This window comes from Haematobia irritans, chromosome 1 (assembly GCF_050003625.1).
Source record: "Haematobia irritans isolate KBUSLIRL chromosome 1, ASM5000362v1, whole genome shotgun sequence".
Lineage (NCBI taxonomy): Eukaryota > Metazoa > Arthropoda > Insecta > Diptera > Muscidae > Haematobia > Haematobia irritans.
Genome location: NC_134397.1, coordinates 197,084,253 through 197,098,647, shown reverse-complemented (window position 1 = coordinate 197,098,647; position 14,395 = coordinate 197,084,253).

Sequence of the window (14,395 nt, the reverse complement as noted above, 5' to 3'; positions counted from 1 at the left end):
TACATGGTGTTAGTATATGGTCTCTAACGGCCATGCAAAAATTGGTCCACGTCGGTCCATAATTATATATAGCCCCAATATAAACCGATCCCCCGATTTGGCTTGCGCAGCTTCTAAGAGAAGTAAATTTCATCTGATCCGGCTGAAATTTGATACATGGTGTCAGCATATGATCTCTAACAACCATGCAAAAATTGGTCCACATCGATCTATAATTACCCAGCAAAAAAATTGGAAGTTGTTCCACAAACATTTCTTTTAAAGCCCATCCCAGAATCCCCCATCGAGTTTTTTCCACTTCCGATGCAGTTCTTTTAGACAAGTGCACAAACATTTCTTCTAAAGCGCATCTTGGGATCCCCCAATGATTTTTTTACTACTTCCGATGCAGTCCTTGTGGACAAGTATTAGAAAGAACGCAATCAGGATATTTTAAGTGAAAATTTTGGACAATTAAATTTAACAAAAAATAAAAATAGAAAACTAATAAAACAATTAAAAAATAGAAAATTAATAAAAAAGTAAAAAATAAAAAAATGTTATCTCCGCTGGGATTTGAACCTGCGCCGTTTGACTTTTTCGCTTCCATGGAAATTCTTTTGAGAAGGTTTTGCAAATTACGAGAATTTGTATTTTTTTTGTTAATTTTTAATGGAAAAAATATATTTATACGAAAATATATGCCGAAAATAAAAAATAAAAACGATGCATAACATAAAAAAGAAAATTTTAAGAAAAATATTTGATAAAAAAATTGCCGCTGGTGAGATCTGAACCTGCGTTTCTTATTTTTGCGTTCATATTAATAAAGAACTTCTCGAGAAGCAATTAGAATGTTATTCCTTGGTGTCGTTTTACGATCATATCACAAACATTTGAATTGACATTTCGACGTTTTATGTTCAATGACGTTTGTGGCTGAGTGTGCTAAGGCGTTTTGTTATGGTGCCAGCAAACCGAGGTTCAACCCCTGGTCAAATTGTAAAAAAATAGATAATAGGAAAATAATAGTGTAATAAAAAATATTAATGAAAACAAGTAAAATTAGTTGAATAAATTTTTTTTCGCTTTTTAAATTTCTTCATTCAAATTAACTTCCAGGGCACAACTTCTAAAGCAATGCAAAGGATCCAAAATGGGAGTATTTCCGTCCTATGACAAGCCTATGTAAAATTCATTGGAGATGATCCAAGTTTGCACTAATTCCGGATCACAGATTGGGGATCCAAACTACTTTTCTGGAAGCTCTTTTTTTGCTGGGTATATATAGCTCCCATATAAACCGATCCCCCGATTTGGCTTGCGGAGCCTCTAAGAGAAGCAAATTTCATCCAATCCGGCTGAAATTTGGTACATGGTGTCAGCATATGATCTCTAACAACCATGCATAAATCGGTCCTCATCGGTTCATAATTATATGTAGCCCCGATATAAGCCGATCCCCCGATTTGGCTTGCTTCTCTTAGAAACAAATTTCGACCGATCCGGCTGAAATTTGGTACATGGTGTAAGTATATGGTCTCAAATAACTATGCAAAAATTGGTCCACATCGGTCCATAATTATATATAGCCCCCATATAAACCGATCCCCCGATTTGGCTTGCGGAGCCTCTAAGAGAAGCAAATTTCATCCAATCCGGCCGAAATTTGGTACATGGTGTCAATATGGTCTCTAATGACCATGCAAAAATTGGTCCACATCGGTCCATAAGTATATATAGCCCCCATATAAACCGATCACCAGATTTGACCTTCGGAGCCTTTTGGAAGACCAAAATTCATTTGATTCAGTTGAAATTTGGAACGTGGTGTTAATATATGGCCTCAAACACCCATGCAAAAATTGATCGAAATCGGTCCATAATTATATATAGGCCCCATATAAACTGATCTCCAGATTTGACCTCCGGAGCCCCTTGGAAGAGCAAAATTCATCCGATTCGGTTGAAATTTGGTACGTGTTCTTGGTATATTGTATCCAACAACCATGCAGGAATTGGTTCATAACAGTCCATAATTATATATAGCTCCCATATAAACCGATCTCCAGATTTTACCTCCGGTGCCTTATGGAGAAGCAAAATTCATCCGATCTGGTTGAAATTTGTTACGTATATATATAACAACCATATGCTATATAACAACCATGCCAAAAGTGGTCCATATCAGTCCATAATCATATATAGCCCCCATATAAACCGATCCCGAGATTTAGTTTTGGAGTCTCTTGGAGGAGCAAATTTCATCCGAGTCAGTTGAAATTTGGTACATTGAGTTAGTATCCCAATCACACAAAAATTGATCCATATCAAGTTCATAATTGTATATAGCCCACATAAATATTTCAATTCTGGCTCTCTACGTACCGTGCAAAAGCCCATATCGACTCGTAATTATTTGTAGACTTACCTATACATAATTTTTTGGCTAATATATACCAATTTTGAAAGAAATAATAAGGGAAATCGGTGAAAATTTTGTTGTTGTTTAGATTCTTTTTAAATTTTTTCATTCAAATGAATTCCCAAGGCACAACTTATAAAGCAATATAAAGGATCGATTCCTCAGATGTTCAGATTGTGGAGGTTGAACCTTTTTGGTAGCATCACTGCCATGTAATAAATAGATAACTTGTTGCAGCAACAGATTGTGATTGTGTTTGCTGTTGGGACTGTTGTTGTTGCCTGTTACAGGTCATCGTTTGTGCCGGTGAGCCTTGGGAGGATGATGTCGCTGCTGTTGTGACAGATCCATTGCTAGAGGTAGCCTTTTTCATGTGCAATGCCGGCACATGATGAGGTTGTCATAAGAGTTTTATGTTTATTACCACCGCCACCACCTCCATTACTACCGGTGCCCTGATTTCCAAGTTGGCACTACTTGCGGATCACAAATGATCCAAGTTTGAACTACTTCGTGGGAAATGAGGAAATTGCTTATTGTAATTAAACATGTATTTTACATGTTTTTTTTTTTTTGCGGCAATAAAATGCTCAAAATAAACATTAAATATTTTATTTTAAAGATATTTTCTATGTATGTAGAAGCCAAAGAGGACAATCACGACTGTCATTCATATTTGAAGTCTTTGCTAAAGTGGAATTCAATAACTGATTGAAATGTAATTTAAATCGTTGGGGTTGTTAAAATTTTGTTCTACATTTTGTAATATTTGCTTGTTATTTCGACTTGTTTGTTGAGTTTTTGAAAGGGGGGCATTTTGTTGTTTTATTAATTTTTTTTCTTGTTTGAGCAATTGGCATTGAATTTTCATTATACCAACTGAATTTAATTAACGATTGTGTATTATATTACAATCGATTTTAAATATTTCTCATATTAGTAACGGCGGCTTGTTACCGTTGATATTTAGTTGAATAGTTTTCCAGTCTTTTTTTGTATTTAAACAAATTGCCTTCCTTCCTTCTTCGAAGTTACTGAATTTGTTTACTTTTGGTCAAGCTTGAAGTGAAGTGATTTAAACACGATCCGACATAGACTTCCACATGTATGGCTTTAAGAGATATAGCCTCGTAACACATGAATAGAGGGTTATAATAGAGGATTTGGAAATTGTTTAGAATATGCACCGAAAAAAAAGTGAACTGTTTTATAGGAAGTATGAATTACCTCGCACGAAAATTTAACTAAATGTTACTCTACATTTTAAGATTTCCACAAAGCGTTTTTAAAACCGGGAAATTTTAATGCCCTGTTGTACTCTTTAACTGCAGTTCACGAAATTACATCATCTCATAGAAAAAAAATTAACTAAACGTAAAGAAGAAATTCATTGGCGCCAAATCATGACCATTTTAACCCTACAGTAGTTCATTCTTACTACTTTTTGGAATCGTACGAAAATCTTCTTTTGCTTTAGTTCATATTGAATTTATGTGTATGGCCATTGAACTTTATACTCACGTTTAGTTCATAAAATTAAAAAAATTAAAATTACTTAAAAAAGTAAGATTTCATTAAGCTGTGGAAAATTTCGATAAAAATAATAAAATTTAACTACAAGCAAAAAATTTGTTTCCAATAAAATTAAGTTAAATTTAGCATTAGTTTAACTAAGGAAATTTTTTTCTGTGTGAGAAGGAGTATGATCATCTAAGAACAGAATGTAATTTTTTTTTTAAGAACATGGAGCATTGTTTATTATTTTCATGCCAAACATAACATGTTTTGCGAAATCAGATAATTACTTTCCGAGAAAATAACATAGTTGCGACACACATGTTAGATGATCCCCATGAAAAAAAAAATATGATCTTGAAACATCCCAGCAAAAAATGGAGCACTTTCAGCAGGATTGTAAGGGAGAGAGGCAGTACCAACTGCCTACAAAACAACCGAATCAGACCTCATTTTTGTGGTCGATGTCCCGATTTAGATCAGTTGGTTCATATTCCTTTTCTGCGTATATATAGGCCATATATTACAGTGGACAGAATCTTAAATATCCACCAACATGGATCAAATATAATAGTTACCGTGGTGCAATGGTTAGCATGCCCTCCTTGCAGCCAAAGTGTCTGTTCAATCCCAGTTTCGAACGAAAATCATAAGGTTTTTCAGCAGTGGAAATTACCCTCTTAGAAAAATCTGGTGAAACAAAGAATCGAATAGCACTCTTTGAAAAGTGAGAAGTTCACCACTTGTGGTATTACAATGCAATACTGAATAGTCTAAACAGGCTTAAAAGTAGCAGAACGCCACTATACCTTCCTTTGAATATCCCTGGTCGTAGTGGGATACGGGAATTCAGAGACATTTGATTTAGAGGTGTGCACGTGACACGAAATTGCCATGACTCACGAAAATTTTCGTGATTCGTGCGTGAGTCGTGAGTCACGCTCATGACAACAGCGTGAGTGTGCGTGAGCGTGATTAACAAACCAAAATGTCGTGCGTGAGTCACGAAAATAATATCTTCGTGAGTGCGCGTGAGTAACGAATTACACTCACGAAAATATTCCTGCTCACCAACATAAAACGCTTAAGAGTTAAATTCATTTTAGTGACACCTGGGATGTTAAGAGTTTAATAACACTCTCGATTTTAATAATGCTCATGTTTTCCGACACTTCGGTAAGGTAAATGAATCATAAAATTATTCGTGAGTCACGATATTTTTAGTGAGTCGCGATATTTTTCGTGAGTCACGATATTTTTCGTGAGTCACGACGTTTTCGTGCGTGGGTACAAATTTTCTTTTCGTGAGTGTGCGTGAGTCCTACCAAAAAATATCGTGCGTGAGTGCTCGTGAGTATGATTTTTCAGTCGTAAGTGTGCGTGAGCGTGAGTAAACTATTACTCACGTGCACACCTCTAATTTGATTAAGCCCACACTTCAAATTTGGTTCACGAAGTTAAATTTAAAGTTTATATACAACACTACATACGAACTATTATTGCTTGAGTTTTAGAGGAATTTTAAACTTCTAGTCTAAGCGTGAAAGAAAAACCGCAATGAATAACGCCTTTATATGATTTGAAATATAAATTCTATAGATTTTGACCCCCATTACTCGAATAAGGTTTGGAAATAAAATCGTGAAATTTACTTTTACATATTGGACATGAATATTAAGGTATTGGTATTATTACGTTATTGAAAAGAAAATGTCAGATAGCAATCTCCACAAGCGTGACTATACACATGTTTTACCGTTGGCCAAGGCAAATTTCCATAGTCTTTAGTGTAGATCTAGCGAAGTGAGGTGATTCAATTTGAGTCTTATATGCTAATAATTTCTTATGGATATTACATACGAAAATTTTACTTCTAATTTTGGCAGATTTAGATGATCAGTCCTAGCAAAAAATGGAGCACTATTTCAGCAGGATAGTAAGGAAGAGAGACAGTACCAACTGCTTACAAAACAACCGAATCAGCGCTGATTTTTGTGGGCGATGTCCCGATTTAGAGCAGTTTCTACATAGCGCTGATATAATTGCTCATTTTAATAGAAATATTGCTCAGAAGAGATATATAATATTGAGTATAGCATTGTTGGCGTGAAGGAAAACAGCACTACCTTTCATGCATCTATACTGCATGAATTGGTTGAAATAACGTAAACGAATGATCATAAACTACCCAGCAAAAAATACTTCAGCAGTAAGAGTTTAGTTGCGCTTTTTGGTATACAATAAAGTAGGCAGTGTTTCCGCACTGCATGAATCGGTGGCAATTACACTTTCTGACAACTTTGCACTTTCTGTCCTCTCGAGATGATAAATCGGAAGACCGTTGTATATAAGGGCTTTATCAAAAAACTTACCGATAGAAACTAAATGCTCCCCAATAGAAGGGATGTAAAAATTACATCCCTTTCATTGTATTTATAGAAAACTTAACTTTTACTTTTACTCCTCGCATTCGCAACTTCGATCTATCACAATGTTCATCAAAGTTTTCGTTGCATCAACGAATGACTATGTTAGCTAGGGTTTTGACAATTTTTATTTAGTATGGAAATTGTCTCTAATAAGTCAAAAAGTGATTTTTTAAAATTCACTCTGCGGAAGGCTAATATGAGCATGAACGTGTACATATCGTCACGTTTACTGCACCATCGAGTAGAACATAGTAATTTTGGCTTGAAATCTTCTTCTGAAATAAGCCTTTTGTCTTCTAGTTTTTTAAATCCGTTTATAATTTTATGAACATTCCTGAGAATTGAAACTTCTTCGAACATACCATCATCTTCTATATCATCGAATTCGGGGACCACCCGACGCGACTGAAGTATTTTGAATTTACGACGTTTGTTACTTTTTCTACATTTACGAAGCGAATGTGACGTTTACGACGTTGACAACTTTGCGACAGATGGTCTGTATCAAAACTAAATAAGTTTGATACAGACCATCTCTGATCGGGAGATCGGTTTATATGGGGGCTATATCAAACTATGGACCGATACAAACCATATTCGACATACTTATTTAAGGACCTATAATACCTTTAGATTTCCAATATCAGACATCTTGGATAAAAATTCGTTGCCCTTGCCACCAAATCAGGAGATCGGTTTAAATTACGATTATACACTGAAAGAAAAGTTTTCTAAATCTGAGGAACGAATTTTAGACAAGCCAAGTTTTCTTTTGCAGCAAAAAAAATTTGACGGAATTAAAAAATGGAAATACTCCTTAAATCGCTTACCATTAAGCCGGGATTATTTGCTTTTAAAGATAACACTTTATGATAATGTTTCGTTCCCGATGAATGTTTTTTCCTTTGGGTGTGGTAAAAATTTCAGCTATACGTAAAAAAACCAAAATTGCTGTTAGCATCGTGTTTTATATTTTATATGAATTTTTATATGGTTTTTTCTGCCACATTTTTACCTAAAAAACGCCGTTTTTTAACCTTTTTAAGCCGCCAACATCCATTCTGAGAATGGGTTGTAGACGGCTCAATTTTCTTTAATTTGAGTAGTAATAGGATCAAATAGATCAAAGAAGACGAAAGATATGCTCAAAATTGTAAGTGTACCTCCAAAAATTAAAAAAAAAAGTTCACAAATTTCTATCTCGAAAACCAATCGACAGAAAATTTTTTAAAACTCATTTTCGTGTTTAGTAGGTCAAAATCAATGGGAAAAAGTATGCTAGAAACAAATAACAGAGAAAATTTTGTTATTTGTGACCTAGTGTATTTGACAGAAATCAAAACAGAATTCTTTGCGCGGTCAAACCAGTAAACACTTTTAGCTCATATTTGGTGCATAACATAACGATAGAAGTATGTTCCATATTCCATATGTGACCATATTTTGCACGATACTCATGGGTCAGAATATAACTCTACCCAACAAAAAAGCGTCGCCAATAAAGTAGTGCAAATGTTCTTTTTGAATTCGGAAGTGGTGAAAAATTGGCGCAGAAGCGATTAATTTAACAAGGGCTTGTTATAGGACGGATGTCCACCATTTTAATAGCCGTTGCAATGAATTTTCATCACTTCTTAAGGTGTGATCCGAATTCAGTGTTTAGGATGTGTATTAAAAAATTGTATGATGTTTTGCAAAATAAATAATTTTTATAATTTTTATGAATTTTAATGCATTCTAACGCTGTCTGAAACGTTTGGCATCAAAACTTTTCCAAAAATTCGCATTTTTTTAGAATGAATGTAGCATTTTTTTCGACAAACTTGTAAAAATTTTGTACCACTTCATTAATTCTTACTCTGTTTTTAACACATTTGAAAAAAAAAAAACTTCAAACTACCCATTAAAAATATGAAAAGTGCTAGTTATACAAAATTGAATCAAAACAACCTCCTGGGTAGTTAAAATAAAGAACTTATTTGAGAGGACATTTTTAGAAGTACTTTTAAAGTTGTGCCTTTAGAAGAACATCAAAATTTTTTTGCTGGGTATTGATTTCGGAAAAAATCGTTTCCCATTTACATAAGTAACTTTCGCCCGATATACATTTATAAGGTCCCAGAATCCAGTGTTAGATTTTGCACAAAGAGTACAATTGATAATTTTTTTCAAATGTGCTTAATTTGGATTTAGATTTAGATATAGGGTCCATACATATCCTTCGGCCGATTTACAAATATGTAACCACAGAAGCCAAAGTTTTAGCCCGATTTACGTGAAATTTTGCACAGCAGAACTAGCATTCTAGCAAAACATGCCAAAATTAAAGGAAATATGTTAAGAAATATGTTAAGATAAACACTTGCCACTTGAACCCAAACTAATCTACCAAAATTTGGAGAAAATTTTACCAAAAAACCACCAAATAAAAAATCTTATTGTGCAAAATTTTATTTCTTAGAAAATTGTTTCAAATTTTTATTTCGATGCAAAATTTTATTTCTATAGGAAATTTTGTCAAAATTGTATTTCTATAGGTAATTTTGTCACAATTTTATTTCTATAGAAAATTTTGTCAAAATATAATTTCTATAGAAAATTTTGCCACAATTCTATTTCTATAGAAAATTTTGGCAACATTTTATTTTTATAGAAAATTTTGTCAAAATGTATTTCAATAGAAAATTTGTGAAGTGCCTCTTAGGTGTAGAAGCATAATTTGCAAAATCTACCAAAACATCAAGAATTCTACCAATCTACCCAACAGTAAAAAATATACTATTTTTGGTAGAATTCTACCACCTGTGGCAAACGTGTACACAAACATTGCAAGTTTTCTTAATTATTGATGTCATACAAGCTTACTTGGCATTTTTCGAAAATTTGGAACATATCTAGTTTCGACATCAAAGGGATTGCAATCGTTTAGCAGTCAAGAATATCAACGGTGGAATTGTACACGCAGAGAAGGAATATGATCACCACAACAATGTTCCAAGAGCAAAATGTTACTTTTTCATGGAAAACATGTAGCATGTTTGTTGAAACCGTATTCTTTTCTCGGAATTTATGTATCTGATTTCGGAAAGCATTTTATGTTGGACGAGAAAAGAATATTTTTGCAACAAAAATGCTACATGGTCACTGTGAAAAAGTAACATGGTGCTCTTGAAACATGTTTGAGGTAATCATATTCCTTCTCAGGGTGTAAGCTTGATGTGTAGGCTTAAGCTTAAACTCGAATGCCTCAGTGGTAGATCACTAGAAAAGGCCTGAAAAACTGATATACACTCCGCTGAAGTAGCCAGCATATTCAACAACCTTTCTTTTTTCACGAATATATTAAGTATCCTCCTGTATGGGAATCATTTGCTCAGAAATTTATAGTTTATTTTTCTTCTTCAATACCCCTTTGATTTTTCATAGCATATGTTTTGATGAAACGCCCTCTTACCGGCATTTCATAGTTTCTTCTAAAGAAACAATTAAGCTTAAATATAAGCATAGAGCACATTGAAAAGCCATATTCCGACGAACCTATACACATTTATTTAATTACTTATGCTTATTTCTAATCTATCTTTTATTAACTTCAGAACGTGTAGCTTAACAAGTAATCTTAGTGGATTGCACTGTTATTTTGTGCATACCGAGTTCGTGTTTAATATTTGGCCAGATGAATGGAGGTCTGGTTAGGCAGGTGGTCACTTAAGTGTTTATGGTATATTGTGTCCATCGTTTTTCTGTTATGAAGGTACTCCATCAATCACTGGCCAGGTTGGTGAATCGCCATGTAATAAAAAAATGTACACTAGGGAACAACTTTAACCTTCATTGTGGGAAATAAGTGACGAAATTAGATATTAAAATACTAATTGGTTGAAAGGGAAAGGGGTAAACAAACATCCCATCAGACATTTATTTTAAAGCTCATCCCGGGATGCTCCATTTATTTTTTCCCACTTCTGGTAACATATTATGGCGTTTTAAGTGAAATTTTTTTGTTTTGTACAATTAAATTTCGCAATAACAAGCAATAAAATTTAATTTAAAAATTTCATCCCTGCTGCGATTCGAACCTGTGCTGTTTGACTTTTTCACTTCCGTGGAAGTTCTTTTAAGTAGGAATTGCAACTTACGATAATTTAATTTTTTTTATTGATTTTTAATGAAAAAAATATATAAATATATAAAAACGAATTACACACGCAGAGAAGGAATATGATCACCTCAAACATGTTTCAAGAGCAAAATATTATTTTGGAACAGTGCGCATGGAACATTTTTCTCGCTTTGCGTCGCAGATACGTTCCAAAAAAACACGACGCAAAGTGAATTATGAGTTTCTATGGCAAACCATGCAAAGATTGGACACAGATAACAACGCAACTTCGAAAATCTAACGTCGCATGGTTGCCGAAATCAGCTACATAATTTTCGAGAAAATAACATGACACATGTTTGAGGTAATCATATTCCTTCTCTGGGTGCAACGTAAAAAACCAGTCTTTCGAAAAACTATATGATTAACATATTTTGCCAATGGAGAGATTTGAATCTGCGTTCTTTAACCTTTGTTCATAATAATAAGGAACATCTCGACAAGAAGTTAGAATGGTATGCCTTGATGTCATAATATTTTTATGTAGTTTTTTATTTATATAGGGAATTACACATACAACAAAATGTTAAACATTTTTTTAAAATTATAGTCAATACATTCATATCACAAACATTTTAATTGAGGTATTGATGCATCGTTTTCAATTGCGATAAGGAGGTCTGTTATGGTTTGATGACAGATGTTCTCCCAAGCAGATCAATTCAACCAGTACACTTCCCGAAGGTAAATTTAAAGATTCAGTCTATGAAGACTAAATCAGATTCTGGATTTATAAGAACCATTTTTATTTGAGTTTTTGAGAAGTCATAACCATCTCATGTAAGTGTGCATGTAAATTATAAAATAACGACTTGATTTGAAATCTAATATCTGTAGATTTTTACCCCCATTATTCAAATGATTACGAGAAGTAAAATCTTGAAATTTTACATTCAGTTTCAATAGACTGAGTAGTCTAAGTGAGCCTGAAATATCGGGCTGCCACCTAACCTAACTTACATTCAGTTTCAAGCAATTTTCATGATTAGTGCGCCTTCAATACCATCAAGAAGTGAAATCGGCCTTACCAAAAGCCACGGTTTATATACGACCAAGGACTTAAATGGGGAGATCAGTCTATTATGGTCCTAAAAAACCTCAAGATTTTCAATTTCAGACAAATCGGATAAAAATTACGGTTTCCAGAAGCCCAAGAAGTAAAATTGTGAGATCGGTCAATATGAGGGCTATACCACAACATAGACCGATACACCCCATTTTCGACACAGCTATTTGTGGTCATAAAATACCTCTAGATTTCCAATTTCAGACAAATCGGTTAAAAACTACGGTTTCTAGAAGCCCATGAAGTAAAATCGTGAGATCGGTCTATATGGGGGCTATACCAAAACATGGACCGATACACACCATTTTCGGCACCCCTCTTTATGGTCCTAAAATACCTCTAGATTTCCAACTTCATACAAATCGGTTAAAAACTACGGTTTCTAGAAACCCATGAAGTAAAATCGTGAGATCGGTGTATATACGGGCTATACCAAAACATGGACCGATACACCCCATTTTCGACACATCTATTTTTGGTACTAAAATACCACTAGATTTCCAACTTCAGACAAATCGGTTAAAAACTACGGTTTCTAGAAGCCAAAGAGGTAAAATCGGGAGATCGGTCTATATGAGGGGTATACCAAAACATGGACCAATACACCCCATTTTCGACACAGTTATTTGTGGTCCTAAAATACCTCTAGATTTCCAACTTCAGACAAATCGGTTAAAAACTACGGTTTCTAGAAGCCAAAGAGGTAAAATCGGGAGATCGGTCTATATAAGGGCTGTACCAAAACATAGACCGATACACCCCATTTGCGACACAGCTATTTAGGGTCCTAAAATACCTCTAGATTTCCAACTTCAGACAAATCGGTTAAAAACTACTGTTTCTAGAAGCCCAAGAGGTAAAATCGGGAGATCGGTCTATATGAGGGCTATACCAAAACATGGACCGATACACACCATTTTCGGCACCCCTCTTTATGGTCCTAAAATACCTCTAGATTTCCAATTTCAGACAAATGGCATAAAAACTACGGTTTCTAGAAGCCCATGAAGTAAAATCGTGAGATCGGTCTATATATGGGCTATACCAAAACACCCCATTTTCGACACATCTATTTTTGGTACTAAAATACCTCTAGGTTTCCAACTTCAGACAAATCGGTTAAAAACTACGGTTTCTAGAAGCCAAAGAGGTAAAATGGGGAGATCGGTCTATATGAGGGCTATACCAAAACATTTTCGACACACCTCTTTTTGGTCCTAAAATACCTCTAGATTTCCAACTTCAGACAAATCGAATAAGAACTAGGGTTTCTAGAAGCCCAAGACCCCAATTCGGGGTATCGGTTTATATGGGTCAAAACCTGGACCGATATAGCCCATCTTCGAACTTGGTCTGCGTGCAGACAAAAGACGGATCTGTGCCAAATTTCAGGACGATAGCGCAATTATTGAAGACTGGAGTGTGATTACAACAGACAGACAGACAACCAGACGGACATGCTTATATCGTCTTACAATTTCTCCCTGATCAAGAATATACTTTATATAGTCGGAAATCGATATTTCGATGTGTTATAAACGGAATGACAAACTTAGTACACCCCCATCACCATTCTATGGTGATGGGTATAAAAATGAGTGAACGATTTCGCGGGGGTTTTAAACACTTAATTGCTCCAATTTAATTAGAAAATTTAATCGAGATCGATTTCAAAACTCAATTAATTGTTTAACTGATTTAATTAAAAAAAAAACAACCCATTTAATCAATTAAAAAGCTAAGTTTTCCACTCGACAACAATTGAATTTTTGATTGAATTAATTAAAAATCAATTTAATTTTTAATTGAACCAATTACCAAATTAATTGAAATTTTAAAATCAAATCAATTAATTTGTTAATCAAATATTTTTTATGTCTAATTGAAACTGTCATTGATACTATCATTTTTGTCATTGAAGACATTTAAATTGAAACATTAATTGTATCAAGTAATTTCGTGATTGAATTAGGAATCTTTTGTGTGTTTCTTAACACAGCAAGCATATGAAAAAACAGGAAACGTGCGTCTGCTGTTTGAACCTGTGTTGCCAAAAAAATGTAATAGCTAAAAAATTACCCTTTACCTTACATGTTACTTATTGTGTAATCAACAAAGATGTTCAGAACTTTAGATGAAATGTAGACCAGTGTTATGGTCTTAGGTGACCATTCTGAATTCATGCTTTAGGAAAATTCTCACAAATTCTTGACTAGAATGAATGAAGCTTGTTTCCTCGTCCATACAAGGGGATTTTGCAATATTTCCACTTGTCGCTCCAAATTAATTATTACCATCAACAACGAAATGTAAAACAAACCACCATTAGGAGAATATCTTGAAGACTGCATCACTATGTTTCGTTTATGTGGCATCTGAGTTAACTTTTGCATAGATTGCTTGGCTAATTATTCACTCTAAGTATCCATGAAAAAAAAAAAATGAATAAGAACGATAAAGGCAGTCTCATAGCTTTTCACATAATTTTTTATTCGATTTTTTTTCTTCTACGTATATTATGAGGGTTCTTAAGAAGCTTGATTCCGTAGATGGGGTGTTTTGATTTACTTGTAGTTAAATGAGCAACGCAATATCAGAGAACAGGGTGTGCACGATGCACTACAAGTAATAATAAATAATTTTTGAATTCTATGGCTAAATATTTGCATTTAATGGAGATAACTTGTTAACCACTTCCAACACCACCACGACTAGACGCCAGAAAATGTTCTTCTAAAACAAACCATGTTTGACAATTTGTTATGGAAGCAGACAGAGGACAAATTTTGTCTTGTAAAGTTAAATGAGTTGACTGGAGA